The following is an 18,815-nucleotide window of genomic DNA, read 5'->3' as shown; positions in this document are numbered from 1 at the left end:
TATTTATACAGTACAGTAGGGCCCCACTTATACAGCAGGTTAGGTTCCAGGCTACTGCCGGAAACCTGACATCGCCAGAAAGCAGAACGCCATTTTTTTCCACTTATAAAGACACATAAATGCCAGGTAACAAGTTTACACTAACATATATTAAGTTAGCAATAGAATTAGGCATTAAAAACAATAAAAAGTAAAATACACACACAGTACACCCATTACTTACCTTAAAATATTTGTAGTCTTAATGTAGGGTGAGAGGCGAGTTTTATTTGTAGGAAGTCAGGTTTGGGAAGTATGGTAGCCAGCCAGGTCAGCCCACCCTACCCCAACTATACGTAATATACTACAACATTTAATTAAAGTGCCCCAGAGTGATAAAATACATATACAGTACATTTATTAATTACCGTAAAATATCTGTAGTCTTAATGTAGGGTGAGAGGTGAGTTTTATTTGTAGCAAGTCAGGTTTGGGAAGTATGGCAGCCAACCAAGGTAGCCCTCCCTGCCCCACCCCTCCCACACATAATGTAAACAAACCATGCAAACACATCAGGTTTTTGTTCATATATGTTTGTATTATACCACGATACATTACTTTAAATTGTGTAAAAGTTGTCTCCATGTTGACACAGTAGGATTATTAATATAATCAAAAAGAAGCGCTAAGCCACAAGGGCTATACAGCGCTGCAGGGTAGGGAAGGAAGCGAGGGTATTGGATGGCAGAAGGGAGGAGGGATGATCAGCAGGTTACAGAAAACAGCGGGGCAGGGGATAGTGCAGGGGTAGAGGGTAGCAAGAGATCGAGGTAGAAAGGGCTGAAGGTATCATCAGAGTTTGTGAAGCCAGTTGTTGTCAAAAAGTCAGTGAGAGAGTCCGGATGAAAGGTGGGTCCATCAGTGAGAAGGGAAGGTAAAGAGAGAGCAGCGGAGCGAAGACGACGATGGAGGTAAATTCTGCGTGCTCGTTGATAAAGTGGGCAGTCCAACAGAATGTGGCTGACTTATAATGGAGCTTGGCAATTCTCACAGAGAGGAGCAAGACGCCTCTCCATGAGATATCCATGAGTAAGACGAGTATGGCCAATGCGAAGACGGGAGAGAGTAGTCTCCCAACCTCGACACTGGTGACAAGAAGACGGCCAGTAACCTATATTCGGTTTAATAGATTGAAGTTTGTTACCGAGTAGAGTAGACCAATGTTGTTGCCAACGGGTGTGAAGATGGGTAGCTATTGCAGCAAAATAGTCCGTAAATGGAACACCTCTGTATGAAACTGGTAGGTCATGTACTGCTGACCGCGCAGCAGTGTCTGCCTGTTCATTGCCCTGTACGTCAACATGACCAGGGACCCAACAAAAAACAATATCTTTATGCTTGGTAGAGATGCGGCGTAGCCAAAGTTGGATACGGAGGACTAAGGGGTGAGGTGTATCAAATTTCTGTATAGCCTGTAAAGCACTAAGGGAGTCTGAGACAACCACAAATGATGACACAGGCATAGATGCAATATGGATAAGTGCTGCAAGAATGGCATACAATTCAGCAGTAAAGATACTAGCCGAAGATAGTAAATGCCCTTGTACGACACTGTCCGGAAACACTGCTGCGAATCCTACGCCATCAGAAGACTTAGAGCCATCTGTGTGCATTGCAATGGCATGAGAATGAGAGTGGAAGTGGTCAAGAAAAACAGAGCAGGAAGCTACAGTAGACAGTTGGGCTTTCGAGCAAGGGAGTGAGAAAGAACAGACTCGAACACCTGGAACTTCCCAGGGGGGTAGGAAAAAGTGAGATGCTACATGAACATAGAAAGGTGGAAATTGAAGAGAAGACAAGAGTGAATGTAGGCGAAGAGAGAAGGGACGGAACAAACAGGGGCGGCGAACAAATAAAGAATATCTACTGACATCGGTGACCATTCTATAAATAGAAGGACTGCAGAGATCATGAGAGCGCACATAGTAGCGAAGGCAATGGGTATCATGGCGATCGGATAAGGATGGAACGTTCGCTTCTGCATGGAGGCTCTCAACAAGGAAAGAGCGAAAAGCACCAAGGCATAAATGTAATCCTTGGTGATGAATGGGGTTGAGGCTAGATAGAGTAGCAGGAGAGGCAGCTGAATAGATCTGGTCACCATAATCAAGTTTCGATAAAATGAGGGTGGAATGTAGGCGAAGGAGAGTTCGACGATCAGCTCTCCATGAAAGATGAGCAAGGGTTTTAAGAAGGTTCGGCTGGCTGTGACAAGTTGTCTTCAGAGAGGTAATGTGAGGTTTCCAGGATAACCTACGGTCAAAGAGGAGGCCTAGAAACCTGACTGTATCACGTTCAGGGATACGGGTGCCATAGAGGTATAAGGATGATCGGAGATGACAGAGTGTCTAGTGAAAGTAATTTGGTGAGTTTTGGTACTGGAAAATTTAAACCCATATGTGGTGGCCCAATTGGAAACACGGTCAACCGCATGCTGGAGAGAAACTGTAATGAGGTGACAGTCAGCGCCTGCACAGGCAATAGTGAAGTCATCAACATAGAGTGATGACCAAATATTGGATGGAAGACTAGAGGCCAAATCATTTATAGCAAGGAGAAAAAGTGTTGTGCTCAGAACACATCCCTGGGGGACACCTTCAGCTTGGATAAAGTCTGGGGAGAGCACATTATTAACCCGAACACGGAAATGTCTGTCAGTTAAAAAGTTCTTAACGAAGGATGGTAGATTGCCTCAAAGGCCTAAGGAGTGGGCTTGGGCCAAAATATTATACCTCCAAGTTGTGCCATATGCCTTCTCAAGGTCAAAAAATATGGCAATAACTGAGTGGTTATTCGCAAAGGCATTACGAACATACATATCCAAGCGTAGTAAGGGGTCTATGGTAGAACGGCCCTTATGAAAGCCATATTGACAAGTGGAGAGACTGTTGTGTGTCTCTATATTACAACCCAGGATTCCAAATGGCCTGTTATCCCGGGTGTAATGGGAGCAAAATTAACACAGCAGAAAAAGTTTAGACTTATATTATCCTTCACCAATTTAGAACAGCAATATGTACACTATGTACAGTGATAAGAATAGTGCACTCCACAGTAAGCAAGGCAGAAATAGAAGCCACAAGATAGCAGACCGTGCTTCAACCAGCTCTAGAATGGAAATGACAAGGGCAGACAGGAGAGTGGTACCCACATAACCTCTGCGATTGCCAAAACCATCTTCTTATTGGCTAGAACCTGGTCACTAGTTGAACGACGGGGCCCCATCATCAACTCTTAGCAACCTGGTTCGCTGGTTGGGGGAGATAGCCTGTAAATGAGGGTGTGTACATGCGCCGAATAAAGGTTACGTACTCTTTGCATGCCACACTTTAAATACCACACTAAATGTCTATTTACCAGGTGTTCCATCACTTTGCAAACTGCACTGGTAAGAGCAGTGGGATGATAGTGGGAGGCTTCATGTCCCGTAGTACCCGGTTTGCGGAAAGGGAGAACAATGGCAGATTTCCACAGCTGTGGAAGAACTCCTTGTGACCAAATAAGATTGAAAAGGCATAATAGGACTGCAAGGGCTGACTGATGTAAATGTTGTAGCATACGAATATGAATGTCATCGGGGCCAGCTGCCGATGATCGGCAAGCTGAGAGTGTTACCTCCAGTTCCTGAAGTGTAAAAGGCGCATTATACTGTTCTTCTCTGAGAGAAGAAAAGTCCAAGTGCTAACTCTCTGGCAGACTTTGAGGAAAGAAACGAGGGACATAGATGGAGCCCCTGAGAAATACAGACCAGATGATTGCCAATTTCATTGGCAACATCTAGTGGGTTTGCTATATCAACACTGGCAACCCTCAGAACAGGAGCCGGGTCAGGAGAATATTTACCACTCAGTTTTCGTACTTTTTTCCAGACTGCACTCATAGAGGAAGCAGAGGTGATGGTGGAGACATAATCTCGCCAGCAAGTGCTTTTAGCATCACGGATGACACGGCGAGTGATCGCACGCTTTTCCTTAAAATCAAGAAGTCTCTCTGTGGTACTGTTGTACCGGTACCTGCCCCACGCAGCGCGTTTCAAACGTACTGCACGAGCACAAGCAGGAGACCACCAAGGCACGCATTTCTGAGAATGCCTGCCCGAAGTTTGGGGTATAGAATGAGAAGCTGCGGTTAAAACGGAGGATGAGAAGAGGTGTAAAAGCTCATCAATGGAGGACGAAGAAGGAACCTTACTAAAAACAGTTAGTTGTGAGTAAAGGTTCCAATTTTCCTGATCAAATTGCCAGCGTGGGTTACGAAGAGGTGGTGAATATGAAGGGGAAGTAAAAATGATTGGGAAATGATTGCTGTCATGTAAATCCGGGAGAATAGACCAGGTGAAGTCTAATGCAGCGGAGGAAGAGCAGACTGAGAGATCGATGCAAGAGAGAGTATGAGTACGAGGATCAAAATGGGTGCGAGCACCTGTTTTTAAAACATGGAGGGGGTGGGTAGCAAGAAAAGCCTCTTAACTGAATGCCAGGGGAATCACAGCGAGACCCCCCCCCAGAGGAAATGATGGGCATTAAAATCGCCAAGTAACAGAAGTGGTGGCAGTAATGATGAAACAAGAAAGGCAATATTAGGGATAGATAATGCCCGAGAAGGAGAGAGATACAAAGAACAGAGTGTATACCACCTATGCAAGTGGATACGGGCTGCTGTGTAATGCAGCAAAGTACGAACAAATAGCTGAGGGTATGGAATATCAGTGCATAGAAGAAGGGCACTTTCATTAAAGGTCCCATCAGGAAAAGGATCTGAAGAATACAATAAATTATAGCCTGAGATGGGATAGATAACGGCAGAGTGTAATTTTGGTTCCTGTAAGCAAACACCAACAGGGGAAAACTGGGAGAGCAACATCTGAAGCTCACCCCGATTACCCCTGAGGCCGCATATATTCCACTGTAAATAGGCCATGATTGGCAATGATAAAGATACCTGAAATCCACAGTTAAGGGTACCTACGGACTAGAGGGTGGCAAAGGAAAACGTTCAAGCAGCGAAGGAACGGTGCGCTGTGAAGAAAGGAGTTGTGCAGATGGAGAAGAGGAAAGAGAAGGAACAGAGGGTGGATCAGTGTCCATTGATGGTTTCCTCGCTGCAATATATTCAGAGATAGCTTCAAGTGTTTCGGAGTTCAGAGACGTCGTATGGGAGACAATATTGGAGATGGAAGGAGGAGGAGTTTGAGTAAAGATTGGAGCTGTAATGGACTGTACCAAGGTGGGGGAGGGGGCAAAAGGGTGGAGGGAACTGGAGAAGTGTGGGAGGGGACAGAAGAGGCAGAAACCTGGGAGGTGGCAGAAGAGGAAGAAACTTGGGAGGGGACAGGGGAGGAAGGCACAGTACGAGGAGGAGGATGAACCTCCACACTTGTAACAGAGCCAGTGAAAGGGGAAGACCCAGGTACAGAGACTGGGAAGGTAAAATGTGGAGGTGGATGAAGGGAAGGAGGGGTTAAAGGAGATTTTTTGGGCCTCTGAGAAGTAGAGGGACGATTGGGAGGAGGTGTCGTACGAGGTCTTGTCGATACCGGGGTTTGTGAGGGAGAACACGAAGAAGTGAGGACAGACTGAGGAGTTGAAGTAGGGACGTCTGAGCCCAGGACAGCAAAAGAATTAGATACAGGAGTGACTATGGGACTGGCAACCACAGAGGAGGCTGCAGAAGATGTGACCTCAGAAGTGGGGGGAAGCTTTGAAACACGAGAATAAGAAACACGGGGCAGTCTCCCTTGGAGGCGGAGATGAGAAACCACCATAGCCATTGCCTCTTTGAGGCAACGAATTTCCCGCTCATTTAAGTAGACCTGGCAATGGCGAGAGTATGAAGGGTGAGCCTCATGACAATTAAAGCAAGAGGGAGGTAGACTGCAAGACGTATTAGAATGATCATCGGCACCACAGACTGGGCATTTGGCTATAGATCTGCAATATTTTGCTGGGTGGACAAATCGCCAGCAACTTCTACACTGTTGCAGTGTAGGGATCACCTTCCAAACTTGTAACCGATGTCCTGCTACATAAACAGAGGATGGGAGTTCACGGCTGTCAAAAGTTAAACGAGCCACATTGCAAGGGTATCGTCTTCGCCCGCGGGCAGGAAGAACATAAGTGTCTACCTTGAGAATTGGGAGATCTTGGAGTTCCAGCATGTCAGTGCCACGTGTCTGAAAATTCTGTAGGACTATGGTATGGGGCAGAATAACAGTACCACTACAAGAATTGAGGGAATGATGTTTTTCGATAGTGATAGAAATAGTATCGATATGTAAAAGAAGAGAAAGATCATGAGCTTGAGTAGAATTCTGGACTGTGATGATGCACGTACCACTCTTAAGAGCATGAAAGGAAATATCTCTACCAATGTGGCGTAGGAGCGCTTTGCCAATACTATGGTCGGAAAGATAGGCAGTAGAAGAAGTCAGTCTTAATGTAAAGAATTTAGTCCATTGTGTGATCTGAAACTGAGTGTGGAGAGGGAGTGCATGGCGTGTCGGTGGTTTCCGAGTAGAATGGAAAAGTAACGAAGTAACAACATCAGGAGATTGTCGTTGGTGTTTAGAAGTGAGACCACAGGCAGTCCGACGTGGGATGGGCTGGTGATTCGAAAATCGCAGCACCGTAGAGGGAGATGCTGGAAGCATAGTCAAAGGAGAGCGGAGGTCAGACAAATCGAAGGAGTCAGTCGAAACCCTGGCACCTGAAGCAGGTGGCGAAACAGCACCAGCAAGAGGAACAAGGGCCTTAGGAGTGTCCGAAGTGGCCAGAAGACGTGGCGAGGTCAGAACGGGGTGCGATAACAATAAGGGGCCCGGGGGTAGATGGGTCATGGATCGGGTACTCAATGGTTGGGTTACTTTTTTGTTTAAGAAAAAAAGAAAGAATGAAAATAAAAATAAAAAAAGGATAAAAAAAGGGGGGACCGGGGAGGGATCATTTCTAGGAGGAATGAAAGGGCCAGAAATCTCCCTCTGCGCCCAAGAGGACCTCAGCACCGCAAGTAGTGCAGATGTGGCATGGAACCCGTGCCATACCCTACCCATCATGCCAGTAAACCAGCAATCCGGGATAGCAACCTCACATCTGCCGAGCTACCTTGGTGGACAAAAGAGAGGGCGGCCGGATATCCGCCACAAAGCATACCTCCTTCGGCCACCATCCCTGGAATCCGAAAGGTGGCTTCCAGAGATACACCCGTCGCCCGAAAGACACCCAAAGCCACCCTCCGGGATACCAGAGAGGGATTGGGACATCCCCAGGCGATCCAGATCCCACGGCAAACTACGCCACCGCCAAGAACCTCAACAGAATGGGATGGACCCCTGTACCCTTTCCCCTACCTAGGAACTAGCACGCCTGTGGGAAAAAATCCCAAAGGCCAAAAAAGGAAGGGCAAAAGGGAGGGGTGGGGAGGAGGAGGAGGAAGGAAAAAGGGGAGGATGGGATAGGGAAGGGGGGATGGGGGTTAATTAGGTTCGGTCTGAGAAAGGAGACCGACAGGTCTAATTCCTCAGACCAAGAACCTCTTCACCACGTCAAGGAGCCCCCCTTGAAGAGGACACTTGAAATTTTGGAAAGTTTCCAGACACAATAGAGAGATGTGTTCAAGGAGAATGTAAACAAACAAGGTGGGGCATGCTGTGTTAGAAAGATCAGGAACTGTATAGCAAGTTTTGGTCATAATTTGAAATCGCCGCATTAGCGGAATGCTGTAAGGCGAAACGTCATAAAGCAGGCCCCTACTGTATATAATACTAGTGCCAGTCACTTCAAGAGAGTAAAATCAGGTGATGTGCTGCCAGGGTGAAGTAAGTGCTTTATAAATCCAATGATACAACAAAATCAAGAGTTCTCATAAAAATAATTTTCTTTTTAACATCAACATCTCTCAGCAATGTTGGGTGGCCCAAGGAATAAAACACTCATCATCATCATTTATTCAATAGCTGTCTTACCAGAAGTGAGTTAACATCCCCACTCCTCCTTTAGAGTGCAGGCATAGTACTTCCCACCTCCAGGACTCAAGTCCGAATAACTGGTTTCTCCAAATCCGTTCGTAAATATCTTCCTCACACTCCAACATAACATTACATCTCTAAGCCACTTGTCTCCACTTACCCTGATCTAACACTCACACAAGCCTGCTGTTGTTCAAACCTCCGTCACTTAAACTCTCCTTTGCATTCTCCTTCCAACTCTTCCTAGAATGACAGCTACCCTTCCTTCCTTCTACCTTAGATTTATACACCCTCTTGGTCATTCATCTGTTCTGTCCCATCCTCTCTAAATGCCCAAACTCCCTCAACAATTGCTCCTCAGTCTTCTAATTTATATGCTTCAAAATCTTTGTATAATATTTACACTACACATAACTTGCTGAAGAGAATTGGCTACTTAAGTTAAGTTATAAAAGAAGCATTGCTAACTGCTTTATTTTTTACATTTTATTAAAATTGGTCTATACAAATAATTTACAAAATTACTTAAGTGAGTATGTACCTAACCCATCCTCCCAAGATGTTCTTAATATATCTCTTATAATGTTGTATTAGCCCTCAGCATTGTAAATGTAACTCTTATTTCTACTAAGCCATAATATTAAGTCACTCAATTACAGCTCAAGTTTTCAATATTCTGCTTTTTAAATTTAGGTTTTCATTTCCAACAGAAGTGCTCTGTTTCCATTAACCCTTTGAGGGTCGACAGGCCCTCTCCGAAACTCGTTCTCAGGGTCGGCCAAATTTAAAAAAAAAAAAAATTATTTTCTCTTATGAAAAGATAGAGAATCTTTTCCTGATCATAAAGACACCAAAAGTTTGAAATTTGATAGAAAACTTACGGAATTATGCTCTCGCAAAGTTAGCGGTCTCGGCGATATTTACGGATCGGCGATTTTGCCCACTTTGAGCCCCATTTTCGGCCAATTTCACTGTACTAGTCGACAAAAAACATGAATATTTCGCTAGAACTCCATTTTTTCTATCGAATGGGTGCAAGAAACCACCCATTTATAAATTCAACTATCCAGTACAGTGGTCAGAATTTAGCAATTTTGCCAATTTCACACAAATTTCAAAAGATGCCAATTTCCGAATAGGGTCCAGAATAAACAAGAAAGACATTCCTGGCACTAAAATGACATTTCCTCTAGTCATTAGTCACGTCTCAAGGGCCCTCTTATATCCTTTTGCTTTCCACTTTGAATTTTTATTCTCACAAAAAATATAAGATTTACTGTTATGCAGACTACTGCATTAGTGTAAAAAATGGTATAAATATTATTGGTGCACTTGTAAAAGAATATTAGACTCACCAGTTGACGTGTATTGCACGCTTGGCACGATTTGTTTACTTTTGAAGTTTGGTAAAAATCGAACATTTCTGCTACTTTGAGCTCAATTTCAAGGCACCTTTCATTGTAAAACCAGTCAAAATCATCTCAATTTCTGTAATATGTCTTCCATTCTATAAAATGAGACCAAGAAAACTAGAATACAACAATAAATACCATACGAAAATACACTGCAAAGTCGCTGATTTATTAAAAAAAAATGGTCAAAGTTTTTTTTTTCTCATTATGCACTGTGTGCTGCAGGATTTTTTTTAGACTGTGCACACTGACCACATAGACCCATTCTTTCACATGAAGGCCTACCAGCTTTCTCCCACTAGATTTGAGGCCGCTAGAATTTATGAGTACTAGTACGTCAAAAACCCCTACGCGTAAAACGTACTAGTACGACCAAAACCCTCAAAGGGTTAAGGAGTGCCAGAGTGGAATTCATTTCCACTTGTGGTGACCATTTCTATTAATGAGTGCCATGGCAGGGAGGGCTGAGACCTCCCACTATACACTGGGCAACTCCAATGTCTTAGCACTGCAGGGAAAGGTGTGAGGGAGGGTGAGCTGATGTAAACAGAGAGACTTCTAAGCAGGGCAGTGTAACTGGATGCATACCACAGTTTTCACATAGTACACATTGCTCAGTTTTTACTTCTTTTTGTTCCATCTTGTCTCTGGATATTTATCAAGGCAACCAAATGAAGTGCAGCTGATACAGGTGCAACAAGGAAGATGGTTAAGCATAAAACTATGCCTATTACGATAAACTGGAGGTAACTAAGATGCTGAAGGGCAGTGCACATGTCTAGGAGATGGCACAAGTGTTTGGTATTCAGAGAATCAATGATTCAGCCAATTTAAGTCAGTGAGGGAACAATAAGGGCTTTTGCAATAAGTAATCCTTAATGTGACACAGTGGAAAGAATGAGGAGTAGGTCGTTACAGTTAAATAAAACAGAAAGTTTGCTAAATCTGTGGACTGAAAAACAAAGAAAGGTGTTCTACTTAATGGCTTTATTGTTAAGGAAAAAAAGTCTTATTATAGTATAAAACAGTATAAGGAGAAAGGACAGCAAAAAAATGAGTGCAAGTCTAGTTCAAGATAGTTTAACAAATATAAAATGTACAGTGGGTTGCATAATATAAAGTTCATTGGGGAAAAATGCCTCTGCTAACCATACTGCCACAGAAAAGTTCCTGGCCAAGCTGACTGGCATTATCTCTGAGAATGGCTACAAACCTGAGCAGGTGTTTAATGCTGATGAGACAGGTTTTTTTCTGGAAGATACCAGCTAGAACAAATTTCAACATACAAGAGAAAGCTGCTCCTGAATTCAAGGCTGCAAAAGACTGTTTCAGTAATACATAAGAAGACTTGAAATGTAAGCCCTAACTTGTTTATCATTTCAAGAATCCCTGTGCTTTAAAAGGTAAAGACAAAAGCATGTTAACTGTTAACTGGAAGTCCAGTGCCATATCTGGCAATCTTCACTCAGCATCATTTTATTCCTGAAAATTTTGCATTAAGGGTTCTCCTGCTCCTTGATAACTGTTGTAATTATCCTCAACTTTGGAGACTGTGGAGCCAGGTGTCAAGTTTGTCTTCTTACCACCAAATATGATATCCTTGACACAATCACTGGACTGAGAGTTATCAAAAAAATTAGGTGACACTACACATGCAATGCAGAGCATAAACTTGTGGCAACAAATAACAATAGACAGTGGAGTGCCAGAGTTTTGGCACAAATTTAACACTGAAGATGCACTCCCCTATGTGAAATAAAGGATGGGATCATTTACCAAGGTTAACAATAAATGCTGGTTAGAGAAAACTATGGCCTAGTGCTGTGAATGACTTTGCTGGTTCACCATAAGTGGAAAGTCAAGTTCAGGAAATTGTTGTTCTGGCAAGGTGAGTGCCAGGTGAGAGATTTGAGGATATGCAGTCAGATGACATAAATGAACTCTTAGAAGATGAGGAACTATCTGCAGAGAAAATGTTGCAGGAATTAAATTTGTAACTGTAGAGAACAGAAGATGATGAGGATGAAGACCCTGAGCCTGAAGGAGCCATACTGACACTGCAAAAGATACACAAGTCACTGTATACTATTGGTAAAATTACAGATATATTTGTTGAAAAGGACCATGACTCATCTTGAAGTATTGATGTAGTTTGTTCTGGAGCAGGTAACTGAGCCTTATCATCTGCTGTATAAAGAACCACAGAGTAAAACAAACCAGAGGTGTATGACAGAGTACCTGAAAACTTATGAAACTGCATCAACATCACAAGATTCCCAGTCTTCAACATCACAAGATTCACAAAATTCAACATCACAAGATTCACAACCTTCAACATCACAAGATTCACAACCTTCAATATCACAAAATCTCCAATCTTCAATATCACAAGATTCACATCCTTCAACATCACAAAATCCCCAATCTTCAACATCACAAGATTCACAACCTTCAACATCACAAAATCCCCAATCTTCATTGTGATTCACATCCTTCAACATCACAAGATTCACAATCTTTAACATCACAAGATCCCAGTTTTCAACATCACAAGATTCTCAAAATCCAACATCACAAGATTCACAACTTTCAACATCACAAGATTTGCATCCTTCATCATCACAAGATCTCCAGTCTTCAACATTACAAGATCCACAACCTTCAACATCACATCACAAGATCCACAACCTTCAACATTACAAGATCCACAACCTTCAACATCACATCACAAGATCCACATCCTTCAACATTACAAGATCCACAACCTTCAACATCACATCACAAGATCCACAACCTTCAACATTACAAGATCCACAACCTTCAACATCACATTACAAGATCCACAACCTTCAACATTACAAGATCCACAACCTTCAACATCACAAGATCCACAACCTTCAACATCACAAGATCCACAACCTTCAACATCACAAGGTCCACATTCTCCAATCTCAGCCCATTAGGGCTACAGCCACCCTATCCACTCACTTTAAGATGTTATGCATCCACAACCTGACAAAGGTAAATAAAGTAACAAACACAGTACCATACAATACTGCATTTGTTACTATATATACTTTCTTTTAACTGTCTGAACTTCACTAGAGTCAGGTATTTCAGAGAGCATGTTCACTGACAAAATTAGGAAGAATTTTTTTTTTTAAGAATTATGAATGTAAAAAAAAAACTGTTTGGGTTTTTGAGGTGTAAGGAATGCAACCCTATTTTTCCAATATGTTTTTTCAGTTTGTAATTCATGGAAATCATTGTTAGTGCAGTTTTCAGGAACGTAACTCATGCAAATTATGAATATACAGATAACAGACAAAAGAAACATCACTGGCATGTACTATAGAGGCCCAAGTTCATTCTCCAGCTTGAGCAGCAGATCTCGCTCATCCAATGCTCTTCCTTCAGGTGCATATTACACAAATTTTGTTATCTCCCAGTGTCAGCATAGTTGCTGATCCCCTGTACATGTTGTGTAGCACACCTGAGTGTCATAATTAGTACCATCCATGTGTATTATATAGACGACCCCTTGCTAGACTTAGTGGCTAACATGTGACGTCACACAGTGCTGCTTGTGGGTGGGAGTCACCCCTTTCCTTTCTCAGTTCACGGATAGTCCTACAGGCTGCAACAGGCTAGGCTGGGCTCCCCTCACAAATTTGCTAATGTAAGTGTATACAACCCAACAAGTGTGTTTATCTCCAACCATCATATCTCCATGGAACCCTCCCAACACCATTCAGTTCTAGTTTCCTCTCAATCACACTGTTAATGATGAGCTCATAAGCATATCTACTTATATGACTACCAATAAACTAACTCTCAATATTGACAAAACTTGCTGCACAATGTTTGATAAAGAGAGCTAAATTGTACAAATGAATTTAATGATAAATGTTTCAAAATGAGGAAAAATTCCTAGGACTATACCATTACAGCCATTGAAAATTCAACACAAATCCAGCATGTAACCAAAAAGGTCTGCAAAACAGTAACCATCCTTTCTAAGATACATTATTATGTTGTTCCTCAAATATCATTACTCATTCTGTATTACTTTCAAATCTATCTTTGTTTCCATGGTATTCGTGTCTGGGGTATCTACTACAGTAAATCACATACAGCCAATAGAAACTCAACAGAAAGCTTCAGAATAAATGATCACTCAAGCAAGTGCTAGACAACGGATGCTCCACTCTTCGAAATTTTAAACTTACTCAACATACAAAACATTCACTCATACTACTATGCCTACTATACAAACAGGACAAGCAAATCAAATATATACAGTAGGGCTCCACATATATGGCAGGTTAGGTTCTAGGCTACTGCCGGAAAGCAGACATCGCCGGAGAGCAGAACGCCATTTTTTCCACTTATAAATGCATATAAATGCCAGACAACAAGATTATGCTAACTTATATTAAGTTAGTAATAAAACTAGGCATTAAAAAAACACAATAAAAGGTAAAATACATACACAGTACATTCATTACTTACTTTAAAATATTTGTAGTCTTAATGTAGGGTGAGAAGTGAGTAGTACTTATTTGTAGGAAGTCAGGTGTAGGTAGCCCTGGCTCCCCGTCCCAAATTCAATATACAATACTTAAAGCAGCCCAGAGAGATAAAATATACATACAGTACACTCATTATTTATGTTAAAATATGTGTAATCTTAATGTAGGATGAGAGGTAGGTAGTATTTATTTGTAGGAAGTCAGGTGTAGATAGCCGGTAGATACTGATACACTTAGCTGGTAGGTAGCCTGGGCTACATAGCTATATGATATTTAATGCAGCCCACTTTGTGGGAACCCCGGCCCAGTTCCCCTTTGTTACCCCCCCCGCCGCAAATCAGCTCACCCCCGGGAAAATTAAATTCTCTTCCTATCTGAAGTTCTGAAATTGATGGAAGGAAAAGACAATTTCCCTACGGTTTTGACAAAAAGGCCCCAAAAGGAATGCCCCAGGATATCAATACAGTAAAAAAACCCTGACGATCCTAAACCTTTCAAATTTAAAAAGGGGCCCCGGGGACCACGGTGGGGTTGTGCCTCAAGCAAGAAAAAACCCAATTTTTTAAACCACCCTCTGACGTAATGATGTTTAAGTGACGGGATTGGGGATTTTTTTGGGCGCCTTTTTCCCATCATTCAAAAGAGTGATAGTGAGGAACATATTCACAGGAAGCATCGGTATTTTCCCGGCCCCGCATGCCCCCTAGTGTACCTTTGGGGCCCAGGGGATGGAGACATCCCGGAGAAACCCGGGCCCTACACCAGTTTTAGGTAGGGGATAGTGAGGATGATGTGGTTACACTTGGCAGGGATAGACCCGGGCACGGGGTGGGGAGGGGGATGGTAGGGGGCCACCCCCGTGAATCCCAGCCTAGGCTGGGCCCCATCTGACTCGCTTTCGGGAAAAACCCGGGGGCCCAGCCACCAGCCCCCCAAAACCCACCCGCAAAAACCACCCCATATGCCCGGACCCCAAAAAAAACTGTTGGGGGATTGGGGGAAAAACCCCCAATTTTGTTCCTAGTTCTCACCACTTTGATGACCCCAAAGGGGAATTCTCCCCCATTTGCCCTTTGGAAACCCAAAAAGCAATGAACGGGAATTCTTTGAATATTTTTCCCCAGCCATTGAGGGAAACATTGTAAAAGTAATAAGTTTTTTGGGGTTACCCATGGCAAATAAATATATCCCCAAAGAAAGACTACACAGGTGGAAAGAGATCTTTGTCGAGAAATGTTTTTTGGGCTTTTGAACAAAATGCGGCCCCTTCACCCCCAAAACATAAAAAAAAAAATACTGGTCCACAGATCGGGCAATTTACCCCGGTTTTCAGGGGAAATCATCCCAGTGAACGGGTTTATTTTTCCTTTTCGAAATGTTCCCCCAACCTTTCCTCTGAAAAACCAGGCCTAAAGGGGAAGGGACGGGGTTATATAAGATTAAAAACAAGTTTTATTCAAAAAAACCAGATATATTTTATCCATTCAAGAATGTTGAAATTGACAAGTCTTTTATTTTGTTCAAAGGTGACTGTCACCCGGCGGTATAAAAAGGGGCAAGGGGAAACGCTTAAAAAAAAAAACTGTTTGTACTCGGCCCGTGATGGGCCTGGTTTTGGGATATTGTTGATACACGGGAATTTAAAACATTGAAAGATACAAAGATGTTATTAGGATCTCAGGTGATTTGAGTGGGGAAAACATGATGGCCCCTTTTGGGCCTTTTCCTTGGAAAATTTATGCAGAGTGAACAAGAAGATGTGTGGGACAGTGCATTTAAATTTGTAAAACATATGCCCAGGCTCAATGCAGGTGCCGGGATGACGAGGGTGTTTACCCCAAAGACAACAGGCTTTTGGTGGAGGGAAAAAGATGCCAATTGTTGGATAAAATTATTCACCAGAATAAAAAGACAGTGGAAAAGTTAATCGGGGGACAATGAACGAATTCAAAACCAGTGGGCAGGATTGATTATACAAAAAATCGCTTTTGGGAAAAGGGAATGTTTGGTTTTTTGACGGGTTCATAAGAGTTGCGGGTACATGAAACTTTTTCTTCCATCTCATGGACTTTTCCCAATGCTCAATGCTTTAAATATGTACCAAATAAAGATAAAATGACCCCCGGGGGAAGGTGAATTTTGTTTGTTGTCAGACAACTCATAATGAAGTAAAGGTAAGAAAAACAACAAGGTCCTCACTACTCCCGGATCAGGGGCCCCGATAACCAAAGGATCACATAACCCCCAAAACCGGGAAACCCCTTTTCTTTTAAACCAAAAAAAATTTTGCCGATACCCCTTTAAAAACCCCCCCACCGATTTTTTCCGAGACGCCCCAATGGCCCAGCCAGCTTTTAGTAAAAGCCGGGGATTGTTTACCAGCCAGCCTCCTCGGTAACATCCAAGCATACAACCTTGGGAAAATTTCGGGGGTTTTTATTTAAGGTTTTTTGGGGTTTTTTGGGAAAAAAAGTGACCATGGGCCCAAGAAAGCCGGGCCAAAAGCAAATTTAAAAGGGGGGAATTCCAAAGAGATGAAGAAAGAGATTATTGATAATATGAAAGTGGAGGGACCACCTGGTGTGTAAAAAACCCCCCAAAACCCATCCACTATTGTGGGCCCCAAAAGGAAAAACCTGTTCTGCAAAGGTTTAAGTGTTTTCAAACAAAGATCGCATGATGGAAGATGTGAGAGACTTATTGGTGTGGATAAATGAAAACAGCTAAGGAGATAGCGCCCTAACCCATTTTTTAAAAGGTGGGAAATTTTTATGAGGATTTAAAAAAAAAATGCCCAAAGGCATGTGGGGTTTTTTCAGCAAAGGGGTTTGGGGAGATTTGGGGAGTGGAAATGGTGTTTGCGGTGGGGCCCCATTTCCGACCAAAAAGGGGTGAAAATATGAACAAAAGCCTTTTAAAGGTGTTTTAGTGACCCAGAAACCCAACCCCAAGAGAGCTTTGGAGAGCATTTTAAACCCCTTTTCAGGCGGCCCCGAGACCAGCAGCTCAGGTCCAAACCGAGATCACAGGGGAGCTCAGCTCACTCTAAAACTTGGTCATTTGGGGGCCCAGATATGAGAGAAAACAATGTGGATGTGTGCCCCCAAAAAAACAGATCCTGCAAATGTGTATAAGAGAAAAAATGAAATATGATTTTTTTGAAAAACAAACTTTGGGAGTGTTTTTCGATGTTTTTTTTTGTTGTATTTATGATTTCTTTTGGGCTCATTTGATAAATGGAAAATTTAAAGAAAAAAGAGATTTTGATTGGTTTTAGCACTGAAAGGGTTAAAACTGAGCCAAAGTAGAAAAATTTTTTTAAATTTTTGGGATTTTAAAAAGGAAAAAACGCCCCATACCCCTAAACACGCCAGTGGGGGGTTAATATACTTTCACAAATAGGGGATGATATTTATAAAATTATTAGTATTATAATAGAAAATCTTCTTTTTGGGGGGAAAAAAAATTCATTAGGAATAAAAATCAAAGGGAATTTATTTGTAAACCCCAAAAAACATAACTAATAACAGAGGAATTTTATTTGGGCCAGAATGCTAATTGTTCATTCTACCCCTTTTTAAATTGGAATATTTTGAATTTTTAAATTTGGCCAAATTAACAATTTCCGATACTTTTTTTTAAAAGGAAAAGTTGATTGGGATTTCGCTCAACAAAGGAATAGAAGAAAAGGGAAATAGCTAAAAATTTTGGTTGATTGAATAATTAATTGGCCAAAAATAAGTAAAGTAAAATGCCACAAAACCGGCCATAAAATTCTGAGAATAATTTCCAATTTTACCAAAATTTTGTACTTTTGTTTTATTTTTCAAAAAGATTTCTACGATTTTAAAGAAAAAAAACAAATTTTTTTTAAATTTGACATTGGGGGCCCAGATTTGGGCCTGGACCTAAGGGGTTTAAAATCCCCAAGTAAAACCTTTTTGGTAAGGTTGGGGGGGATGATAAGGACCTGAACCCTTCTTGGGGAAAAAACTGTGGCCCGAATTTAACAAAAGGATTTTTAAGGGGTTTTGGGTAACCTGAGAGGGAAACGTTTAGGGAATCCTTGTGGATTGGGAAAGTCCTTGGGTTATTATGGGGGGGATGGAAGAGGGTTTTAAGGGCAATGAAGAACTAACACTGATGAGCTGATAGATCAATTTAAACAAGAGGCCAGACCTGGAAAACTTTCAGAGGAGGGGGAAAAGAAATTAAGGTTTACAAAAATTAAGAAAGTGCAAAGGGTTTAAGGCAAACCTTTTTATGAAATCACCCCCACCAGCATTAAGCCGTTTGGCAAACCGCACTGACAATGTTTGGGGAACACTTTAGGAAGTCATAAAAAGGGGAAGGAGGACAGGCCACTTGGGCAGATAGTTTAAAAAAAAAGTCCAGATCTGAAGCTGGTCCATGGCATTAACCTTGACTGCGCAACCCCAATCCTGAGGTGTCTCCTGGGTCAAATTTAAAAAAAATTTTTTTTTTATGAAATGATAGAGAAATTTTTTGATTGTAATGACACCAAAAACGAAATTTTATGGAAAACGAGGGAAATTTTGTTTGAAGAAAAACGGGGAAAACCGATTTTGCCCACTTTTAGCCCATTTTTCCCTTTTTAAAAACCCCAGGCCCAAAACCAAACTATTTTTTAGAACTTCATTTTTCATCGATTGAGTACAAGAACGCCCCATTTACTGATTTCAACTAATAATGGGGTTTGGAAATTTGAAATTTTTAATTTCCCCAAAAAACTAAAAAATGACAATTTAAAAAATAAGGCCAGAATGAAAATGGGACATTCCGGGCTCTAAAAAAAAAGCTTGTTCATTAAGTCCCCCCCAAAGGCCCCTCTGATATTACTTCCTTTTT

At 42.0% G+C, this 18,815-nt stretch overlaps 1 protein-coding gene across 1 annotated transcript in view; it reads right to left on the bottom strand.

Moving 5' to 3' along the window:
* The window catches only part of LOC128698811 (uncharacterized), a 387,495-nt gene that overhangs the window by 14,583 nt on the left and 354,097 nt on the right, over positions 1-18,815 (bottom strand). The gene's annotated exons all lie outside the window — the stretch shown is intronic.

The sequence above is a fragment of the Cherax quadricarinatus genome, chromosome 59 (assembly GCF_038502225.1).
Source record: "Cherax quadricarinatus isolate ZL_2023a chromosome 59, ASM3850222v1, whole genome shotgun sequence".
Taxonomy (NCBI): domain Eukaryota; kingdom Metazoa; phylum Arthropoda; class Malacostraca; order Decapoda; family Parastacidae; genus Cherax; species Cherax quadricarinatus.
This window is presented reverse-complemented; position numbering and strand designations above follow the sequence as displayed.